The sequence below is a fragment of the Heteronotia binoei genome, chromosome 8, assembly GCF_032191835.1.
Source record: "Heteronotia binoei isolate CCM8104 ecotype False Entrance Well chromosome 8, APGP_CSIRO_Hbin_v1, whole genome shotgun sequence".
Classification (NCBI taxonomy): Eukaryota; Metazoa; Chordata; class Lepidosauria; order Squamata; family Gekkonidae; genus Heteronotia; species Heteronotia binoei.
In genome coordinates this window covers 80,087,360-80,098,304 of record NC_083230.1, presented here as the reverse complement: position 1 = coordinate 80,098,304, position 10,945 = coordinate 80,087,360, and the positions used below count along the sequence as shown (strand labels likewise).

The window sequence follows — 10,945 nt, the reverse complement described above, 5'->3', positions numbered from 1 at the left end:
CATAAGCCTCAAGGGGGCTCATTTTGCGGCATCTCCCGGCGGGAGGGTGGCACCCGCACGGGACACATATCAAATGAAAGAGGGGGCGCAGGGCTATCAGAAACAGTCGGCGGAGGGAGTCGGGAGACCACCCCACTGGGGGATCCACACCCCGAAAGTGATGAAGGTGGCGCAGATAGAGCCAACAGAGCCAACAGGACAAAATAAATAGGCTGCATTATGCAGCACAGTTGAGAAAGTGCCTTATCCCATATACTGATGAAGTATATACAGGATTTGAGAACAAAATTGTTTCCGGCGGTGATATTTGGGGGATTTTTGGGGACGTCACAGGAAGTGCTGTGAAGTCACTTCCTGTTTCCGGCAGGTGACGCGGGGGGAAATGATGTCACAGGAAGTGATGCCACTTCCTGTTTCCGGTGGTGGCATGACATCACCGGAAGTGACGTCACCGGAAGTGACGTCACTTCCTGTTTCCGGCGACGCGCGCGCTTCGCGCGCACGCACCCCCCCCCCCCAGTGTCCCTGGCTGGCCTTCAGACATTATGGTCACCCTAGCAGAGAGCTTTCTCCCTTGTGCTCACCTCCACCAGTACCCTCCCCTGAGAGGTAGTGAAAGACAAGGTAGGAGAAAACCTATAGACAATAAGTTGTCATTTAGCCTGCAAGAAGCCCAAAAAGCAGCTACTGTACGCAAAATTATTGAAGGGTGTTTTTTGGGGGAAAGTAACTTTTACCATTTCTATTAGTAGAAAGGCAATGAATGCTTGGTTGCAGTTAATAGCCATGACTGGCAGTAAGAAAGAAGGGGTTGGGAACATAGAGCGGAAGTGCTTGATAAAATAAAACCTGTTAGTCTTAAAGGTGCTACTGGACTCTATATTTTGCAACAGACTAACAGGGCTAACTCCTCTGAAGTTCTCAGGCACAGTAACAGGGAAGGGAGTTCCACTGAAGTCAGTTGCACTTTCTGCTGAGTGCAACTTTCACTTTCTGGTGATCAGATATAGAGGCCAAAGGGGACGCTCTGAATGTTCTGCAGGAGAGGGAGTTTCAGGAGGGCCAGCTTTTCTCCTTTCACTCCTACAAAAAACAAGCCCCCAGCTCTTCCACATTGTCGTTAAAGGGACAGGATCCCTGCCTTCCTTTGTCTCTAGGACGCCTTGAACTACGTCTTGCAGGAGTAAAAATGGCAAAAGTGCCGAGAAACTACGTATAACCGTGTCACCACCACCTTACAGATCTGTCCAAGTACATGCAGGCATTTGACGCGGCTGCTTTCTGGGATGCCTGGGTTTGTGCCCAAGCCCTTCCCCCACCCCGCCCCGCGATGTCTCTCTTTAAAGTCTGCAGAAGTTGCCGCCGTGACCCCTCCCACCTGCCGCCCGGGCTCTCCCACTCCCTCGGTCCTGACGTCAGGAGGCAGGAGTGTGGGGACCCACTACACACCCACCCGCCCGCACCAAATATTTTAAATTCATCAGGAAGCTGTTAGTAGTCTCAGTGCAAGAGAGGGAGGCAGCAGCAGCAGCAGCGGCAGCAGGAGGGTGGGGAAAGCCCAGGGCTCTGCTGGAGGATTCTGCTGGCCGCAAGGTAACAACTGCCTTTTTTCCACCGTGGATCGCGGTGGGGGGATGCTTTGGAAATTGCTGTGGGGGCGGGGGGAGTGGGGCTGCAGCCAAGTAGGGAAGAACAGATGGCAGGAGCTACAGGGAGGTAGTCCTGCAGGGTGATGGCTCTGAATGCGCGCTCGTCACCCCCCCCCCCCCCGGTCAGCTATATGGGGACATTAAGCAAAAATAGCTCTCTCGTGGAGGACAGAAACCGCTCTGGCGAAGAGGTGTGTGTGTCTGCGCGTGCGTGGTGTTAGTTGTTCGGGCTTTTATGTGTATGTGATGGTGAATGGCTGTCTGTCAGTGCAGCTTTGCTTCTCCATTGAAGGTTGGAACCGGCTGGGACTCCTTTCTTCTCTTTCCTGCCTCTGTTTGCGGGGAGAGTGAAAACACCCTGCTAGGAATAGGGGGGGGTGGGGGGTGGAAGCGTCTTATAAAAGCAGATTCAGTCCCCTCTTCTAGCTCCTAACAAGCCAAAATTGACTTGGGAGCAAAGGGAGAGGCGATAAGACGCGTGGCAAAAGCTGTGAATTCGAGGTCAGCTGGTTCCCTTGAAACAGAAAATTCAAAGTGACATTTAGTATATAACCAGTTTTTAAAAGGCTAGCTTGCGTTTTCATTATTAGGCTTCGTTTCCTCTCCCTTATGGCTCCGCTGTTCTTCTTGCTTTCCTTCTCTCCACCGTCCCAGTCTCTTGCCTCCCAGTTCGAAGGATGTTTCTCTCTTCAGATCATAAAGACTGCACTGGAGTCTCATTGGATAAGGAGGCGGTTGTAAATGTTCTTAGCCAGATCTCCTCCAGAGGGACGAGACAGGCTCTCGCGAATGTAACCCAGTTACTGATTTCCGTATTTTTGGTATTTTACGAGATGTTTGTCTTATTGCAGTTCCTCTGGCTATATGGCTTGCTTCCCGATTGTGGAAGTGAAAGTGGGTTTTGGTCTCAGTCGCCTTGACCTTGTCACAGATCTAGGCAAGCAGATAAGAGGCTTTTAAAAAGTCTCCTAATGGCAGCATTTATGCTCTTAAAAAAGCTGCAGTCTGCAAACTTTGATTCATCTGAGGATAGTGAAAGAGAATAACAATGTTCTGTAAACTGGACTGAGCAAACAAGAGCTATTTATTATTCTGGTTTGGGTATTCATGGCTGGCTACAGAGTCACACTCAGTAATGACAGTCATCTCAGCTCTTTGTTACTGAGGTTTTCCAGATTTGTGTGTTTAATGTAAAAGCTGTTTTATTTAAAGTTACATTATTCAGTGCTTTAAAAACCTACGTTATCTACACAAAACAGGCAGGCAGCTAAGTGTATTTATTGCCAGCTGCTTCAAAGCAGTGTTTTATTAAGTCATCCTGTGGCTGGGGTCTAGCTGTTTTCATTAGAACAATGTTGTCTTTCTACATAGGGCTGGGGTTTCTGGGGGGCTGCAGACCAGAAGCCATCTTTTATTTTCTGTTTCCATTATGATTGCTATAAGTACTCTAGAATACCGGGAAGGGGTAATGTGAAGATACCATATCTAGCCACTTTGTGTATTTGTAGCGATTTGGTAAAGGGGTTTCCAATGAGATGAAGCAAGGATCAGCAATTAATCCTTATCTGAATAAAAATGGCAACCTTCCTCTTCCTCTCTCCTTTTAGCTCTTTTAAACCAGCCATCATGCCAAGGGCCTAGCGGGGTGGGGGAGAGAGCCTGGAAAGATATAGATCAATTTCCAATTAGAGACACTATTGAGGACAACTATTATAACCTATGAAGGGAAGAGCTGAAATTTCCCCCTCAGGTTGTGTGAATGTGCAAAACAATATTCACTGCTTGCTTTGGATATTAATACATTCTGCTTTTGTGCTAATTCTGTGTATGTGTAAACACTGTCAATAAAGATCTGGAATTTGTGGTAATTTATTATTCTAAAAATGCAGCCAGTCCTATTAAGATACAGAGATACAAGGCAACAGAGCTGTATAGATGGTTGGTGAAATCACAAGTAATGTAATATGTACATGTAATGTTTTACAAGACTAAAGAGAATGCACAAAGAAAATGGTAGGATTTAAAGATGAGGGAGAGAAGGAATTGGTCTGTGAGGCTTAAGCAAATTAAATATGTATGTTGTAGCTCAGTTAAAAATGCTGTCACTGATTTTCTCTGCCTGAATCATTGCAGTAAGGAGGCCAAAAGCTATTCTCGGAGTGGATGTAATTTCTTTATGACCCTGAGACCTTCAAGGGATGGGCCTAGTTCAATTTACAGCCAGCTCCCAAATGGATATGATTATTCCAATAAATATTGCTTGATAAATAGTAGCACTGCTTCGCCCCAGTTAATTATGATGAATGAGATGTGGATGTATATAAAGTCTTTAACTGTGCAAGATTTTAAAAGAATTTTCATCTTCTGCTGAACATAAGGAGAGCACTAATCCAACCAGATGGCATTTAAAATCTAGTGGTCATCATTACATTCTTCTCCTGGGCGTCAACATGGTAAAGGTTCAATGTGGACAAGTGCAAAGTAATATACATTGGGGCCCAAAATCCTAACTATAAATATATATTGATGATATCCAAACTGGCAGTAACGGACCAGATCTGAGAGTTGTGGCAGATAACTCATTGAAGGTGTTAACTCAGTGTGGAACTGCAATAAAAAAGGCAGATTTGCCGGGGGGGGGGGTGTTGCTGCAAGCTTTATCAATGATAGTTTGTTGTTTGGTTGAACGGTCGTTTCCAAAACATGATAAGCAGCTGAAAAGAGAATGTTGCAAACAGTTCTGTTATTTTCAGTACTTACACAAGTACTAAAAGGGAAAGGTTAGGGCTTTTTAGCTTGAAGAAATAACAACTGAGGGTGACATGACAGATGAGATAGAGATAGAAAGTGCTTTCTTCCCTTTCTCACAATAAATAAACTCATAGGAAATGAAATTAATGAGCAGTAGTGTAATGTAGTGAGGTCGGAGACGTTCAGATGACAGCATGCTTTATTAGCGAATACATCACAAAGACAACATGGCAAGGCCGGGTCCCCTGTTATATACATTTCCCGGAACAACTTTCTTCCTGGTCCAGTCCAATCCTGGCCAGTTAAACTTCCCACCACTGATCACCATTGGAGCACATTTCAGAGAGTTCTGAGAGAAGGCAGAGAAGCTCTGAGATAAGCTGAGACAGCTGGGGAAGTTGCTGAGAATCTCTGAGTTTGTGTGACTGCTGAAACTTCTGCGTTTGTGGTTGCTTGGGAACTGCTGTTTGTTTGGTTGAGTGGGCTGAAGGTGAAGGTGATTGTTGCTGATTGATTAGGAGTGGCTGTGTTCCCCACCCTCTTTGCATTTTAAGCTGTGCCTTGCCAGAGGCTGAGCACATTTCAGAGAATTCTGTGAGAGGGGGGAGAAGCTCTGAGATAAGCTGAGACAGCTGGGGAAGTTGCTGAGAATTTCTGAGTTTGTGTGACTGCTGAAAATTCTGAGTTTGTGGTTGCTTGGGAACTGCTGTTTGTTTCGTTGAGTGGGCTGAAGGTGAAGGTGATTGAGGGTGATTGTTGCTGATTGATTAGGAGTAGCTGTGTTCCCCACCCTCTTTGCATTTTAAGCTATGCCTTGCCAGAGGCGCGTGCCTTTGCTGCAAGCCGAAGAGAGAGAGCCAAAGGGCTCTTGGCCTGGGGGCTGTGTAAGGACCAGGAACCCAGATTTCTTCTGCTCCCGATAAGGTAAGCTGACCCTCCAGAAGGAGAGCCACATAAACAAATGGGATTTAAAAGGGGACTGTATATTTTTAAAAAAGCTATCATGAAGGTAGAATGTCAGCAGGGGGGTGGGGGCTTTCCAGTGTTTTGCACTGAGTGTCACATGTATGACTATCTGCCCACAGGACAGAAGTCTTGGGTGTGTGCTCAATGCGTGGAGCTCCTGGTCCTTAGGGAACGAGTTCGTACCCTTGAGGCCGAGGTGACTGACCTGGAGAAGCAGAAACGGTCAGTTAGGCACTCGGAGAAGACTCTCGGGGATGTCTTAGATGAGCCCCGCTCTGAATGTGGCAGCCCCGTTGCTGCCAGGGAGCATGAGGGTCGAGAGGGAACAGGGCACCGGGCTGAGGATAAGGGGAATGCACCCTCAGAAGGGATCTCTTCTTCAGTTGGTGAGCAGGAATCCTTTCGCGCCAAGGAACCATCCCTGGGCAGGGAGAGAGGGGCGGTCTTGGTAGTTGGTGATTCGATCCTTAGGCAAGTGGACAGCTGGGTGGCAAAATCATGTACTGACCATATGGTGACTTGCCTGCCTGGTGCGAAGGTAGCAGACATTACGCGTGTAGTAGATAGGCTGATAGACAGTGCTGGGGAGGAGCCAGTGATCGTGGTGCATGTTGGCACCAACGATGTGGGGAAATGCAGTCGTGAGGTCCTAGAGGAAAAATTAAGGCCAAAACCTCCAAGGTAGCCTTCTCAGAAGTGCTACCTGTTCCACATGCAAGGCAGGAGACACAGGCACAAATTAGAAGTCTCAATGTGTGGATGAGATTATGGTGTAAGGAGGAAGGGTTTAAGTTTGTTAGGCACTGGGATGCTTTCTGGAACAAGCGGGAGCTGTACAAAAGAGACAGTCTCCACTTGTCCCCAGATGGAACCAGGCTGCTGGCGCTTAAAATCAAAAAAGTGGCAGAGCAGTTTTTAAACTAAATCTTGGGGGAAAGCCGACAGGAGATTAAATGTCTCTGTTTTGGGAGGACTCATCTCAAAGAGATGAAGGGTTAGCTGTTACTTTTCTACCGGGTAATGGATCAGAGTTGTCCACTGAGATGGTGACAAACAGTATGGACTGTCTGCCAAAGTCTCGAGGCAGCAGGAGGAAGGTTGTGGGCTTGCCTGGAAAATTGTAGATGTCTGTATGCAAATGCTAGAAGTGTTCGAAGTAAAATTGGTGAGTTGGAATGTTTAGTGTTGGGAGAAAACAGACATTGTGGGAATTTCAGAAACTTGGTGGAATGAGGAGAATCAGTGGGACACGGTGATTCCTGGATATAAGTTATATCGGAAGGATAGAGAGTGAAGGGTTGGAGGTGGGGTGGCTCTGTATGTCAGAGAGGGTATACGGTCCAGTAAGACTGAGGTCAGAGAATTAGATTCCCTTCTAGAAATGCTTTGGGTTGAAATAGAGGGCCCAAAAGGAAATTTAACTATGGGAGTTTGTTATCGCCCACCAAATCAAAAGATAGAGGACGATTATAATATGATGGAAGGATTAAAGATAGCGGCTAAACGTAAAAACTGTGTCGTAATAGGTGATTTTAACTACCTGCAGATTGATTGGGTCAATATATGTTCTGGTTGAGAAAAAGAGATTGAGTTTCTTGATGCTCTCAATGACTGTGCTATGGAGCAGATGGTCACAAAAACTACCAGGGGTGCGGCGATCCTGGATTTGGTCCTAAGTAATGCCCAAGACTTGGTGAGAGATGTAAAAGTGATCGCACCGCTTGGGAGCAGTGACCATAACGTTATTGATTTCACCATTTGTATAAATAGAGAGTTGCCCCAAAAGACCGGCACAACCACGTTTAACTTTAAAAGGGGTAAATTCTCTGAGATGAGGAGGCATGTGAAGAGGAAACTGAAAGGAAAGGTAAATACAGTCAAAACCCTTGGGGAAGCTTGGAGGCTATTTAAAATTACAATCCTAGAAGCTCAGATAAAATATATACCACAAGTTAGGAAAGGCATAAACAGGTATAAGAAAAGGCCTGCATGGTTAACAAACAAATTAATGGAAGCTGTAAAAGGAAAGAAGGATTCCTTTAAGCGGTGGAAAGCTAGTCCAAGTGAGATTAATAAAAGGGAACACAGGCTGTGGCAAATCAAATGCAAGACTGTGATCAGGCAGGCAAAAAGGGACTATGAGGAGCATATTGCAAAAAACATAAAGACCAACAATAAAAATTTCTTCAAATATATTAGAAGCAGGAAACCAGCCAGGGAGGCAGTGGGGCCCTTGGATGACCAAGGGGTAAAAGGATTACTGAAGGAGGATAGGGAAATGGCTGAGAAGCTGAATGCATTTTTTGCCTCCGTCTTCACTGTGGAAGATGAGAAGTGTTTGCCCGCTCCAGAACCACTAATTTTGGAAGGGGTGTTGAAAGACCTGAGTCAGATTGAGGTGACAAGAGAGGAGGTCCTACAACTGATAGACAAATTAAAAACTAATAAGTCACCAGGTCCGGATGACATACATCCAAGAGTTCTGAAAGAACTCAAAGTTGAACTTGTGGATCTTCTGACAAAAATATGTAATCTTTCATTGAAATCTGCCTCCGTTTCTGAGGGCTGGAAGGTAGCAAATGTCACCCCCATCTTTAAAAAGGGTTCCAGAGGAGATCTGGGACATTACAGGCCAGTCAGTCTGACTTCAATACCGGGAAAGTTGGTAGAAAGCATTATCAAGGACAGAATGAGTAGGCACATTGATGAACATGGGTTATTGAGGAAGACTTGGCTTGGGTTCTGTAAGGGAAGATCTTGCCTCACTAACCTGTTACATTTCTTTGAGGGGATGAACAAACATGTGGATAAAGGAGACCCAATAGATGTTGTTTACCTTGACTTCCAGAAAGCTTTTGATAAAGTTCCTCATCAAAGGCTCCTTTGGAAGCTCGAGAGTCATGTAGTAAAAGGACAGGTCCTCTTGTGGATCAAAAACTGGCTAATTAATAGGAAGCAGAGAGTGAATATAAATGGGCAGTCTTCGCAGTGGAGGACAGTAAGCCGTGGGGTGCCACAGGGCTCAGTACTGGGTCCCATGCTCTTTAACTTGTTCATAAATGATTTGGAGTTGAAAGTGAGTAGTGAAGTGGCCAAGTTTGCAGATGACACTAAATTGTTCAGGGTCGTGAGAACCAGAGAGGATTGTGAGGCACTCCAAAGGGATCTGTTGAGGCTGGGTGAGTGAGCGTCAACGTGGCATATGAGGTTCAATGTGGCCAAGTGCAAAGTAATGCTCATTGGGGCCAAGAATCCCAGCTACAAATACAAGTTGATGGGGTGTGAACTGGCAGAGACTGACCAAGAGAGAGATCTTGTGGTCGTGGTAGATCACGCACTGAAAACGTCAAGACAGTGTGCAATTGCAATAAAAAAGGCCAACGCCATGCTGGGAATTATTAGGAAGAGAATCGAAAACAAATCAGCCAGTATCATAATGCCTCTGTATAAATTGATGGTGCGGTCTCATTTGGAATACAGTGTACAATTCTGGTCACCACACCTCAAAAAGGATATTATAGCATTGGAAAAAGTCCAGAAAAGGGCAACTAGAATGATTAAAGGGCTGGAACACTTTCCCTATGAAGAAAGGTTAAAACACTTGGGGCTCTTTAGCTTGGAGAAACGTCGACTGCGGGGTGACATGATAGAGGTTTACAAGATAATGTATGGGATGGAGAAAGTAGAGAAAGTACTTTTCTCCCTTTCTCACAATACAAGAACTCGTGGGCATTCGATGAAATTGCTGAGCAGTCGGGTTAAAACAGATAAAAGGAAGTACTTCACCCAAAGGGTGATTAACATGTGGAATTCACTGCCACAGGAGGTGGTGGCAGCTACAAGCATAGCCAGTTTCAATAAGGGGTTAGATAAAAATATGGAGCAGAGGTCCATCAGTGGCTATTAGCCACAGTGTGTGTGTGTGTGTGTGTGTGTATGTATGTATATATACATTTTTTTTGGCCACTGTGTGACACAGAGTGTTGGACTGGATGGGCCATTGGCCTGATCCAACATGGCTTCTATGTCATAGGCGAACTGTGTTTGTCCCTTCCAGGCACCGCCCACAGGTGCGCTGTGCTGTACTTTCCGGGATGAACACCAGACACAAGTAGGCTTAGAATAGATAAAAGGAAGTACTTCTTCATGTCGGAGCGGGAGTTAGCAGAGTGAGCTTGGTGACCTGCCCGACACAGGGCTCCAGGAAAGAAATCAGCCAGACACCTGCAACTAGTGCCAAAATAGTGTATTTACAGATACATACAATAAGTGCTCACTAGTGCAGTCCAATATCTTACTCCAACAGACAAAATGCTCCGCCTACACACCAACTCTCAGAGAGAGACCTGTGTGGTCCACACACAGTCTACTTATAGTTCTACTAGCCAATCCTGGCTGTGCACTGTCATGCTGACTCAGCAGGTTTCTTCTCTTGGCTTCTGCCGGCTCAAACCGGCCTGCTGATAAGGTCATCGTGACCTAGCATGCCTGCTAGATCACCAGCTGTCAAAACATAGCTGTCAGACTGGGTGCAGATAGATTCATTACACCAACACACCTCCTAATCTATTGAACCCAGTACACCCAACCACTGTACATAGTCTTCATGTTCACATGCAGACAGTAACATACATTTTCATATTTACACATTCATTATTACCAGTCCAGGAATTCGTCTGAGTGATAGAAAATATCATCACTGTCCTGGTCAGCCAGCGCCTTCTGGCGTTTGGCTTCAGCCTCCCTGTTCTTTGCCTCGCACTCTGCCACCCAGGCCTTCCACTTCTTAGCCTTTTCCTTCAGCATTTCTTCAAACCCAGGTGGGTCTGGTTTAACTGTCAGAGTGACATAGGGCATCTTATACCTGGCAGGAGGCTTGCCTTTTGTGGTTCTAGCAGACACTCGTGGCTCTGTGCTAGGACCGGCCTTATCTTCTTCAGGCTGATCTGTTCCCACCTCCTGGGCTGGTTGTTCTGCCCCTGTGATTTGAGGTTGCACCTCCTGACTTTCACACTCCACCTCCTGACTCTCCGTCTGAGGCTCTGAACCACCTTGGAGCTCACGTTTCACTGAGCCTCTGCTTGCCAGGCCCCGGTCGGGAGATTGTTCCTGCTTAATTACCTCTGGCAGGACTCCAGCATCATTATCAGTAATTGGCAGGAGTACAAACTCTCTCTTATCAGAGTGTAAGTGAGGCCAGCTGGACTGCTCGTTAAACTGGGCAGTTTGACTGAGGATTATTTTCTTTCTCTTATCGCAAAAGCGATAACACCTGGTCTCTGGCTTGTAGCCCAGAAAAGTCAGGCTCTCTGCCCGGACATCCCCCTCCCTGCTGCTCTCGGAGTGGATGCCAACCCGAGCCTGTGTCCCAAAGACTCTCAAAAATTTCAAATCTGGATACCTGTTATACAGCAACCTATAGGGCAAATTATTTACAGGTTCATACCAAACACGATTATGAATAAACACAGCACAGTACATGGCTTCTGCCCAATAACAAATTGGCAACCTTGCGTCTTCAAGCATGCTGTACATTATCGTTTGCAACACAGCTCCTGTGCGCTCTGCTAGCCCATTTT

The 10,945-nt window shown here is 46.1% G+C and overlaps 1 protein-coding gene across 2 annotated transcripts in view; it reads left to right on the top strand.

The window, feature by feature from the left end:
- The first annotated feature begins 1,366 nt into the window (after positions 1 to 1,366).
- Positions 1,367 to 10,945, top strand: part of CSDC2 (cold shock domain containing C2) — a 45,535-nt gene continuing 35,956 nt past the window's right edge. For both annotated transcript variants that reach the window (XM_060245387.1, XM_060245388.1), the window contains exon 1: positions 1,367 to 1,593. The gene's annotated coding sequence lies outside the window, so the exon portion shown is untranslated. The remainder of the gene's footprint in view (positions 1,594 to 10,945) is intronic.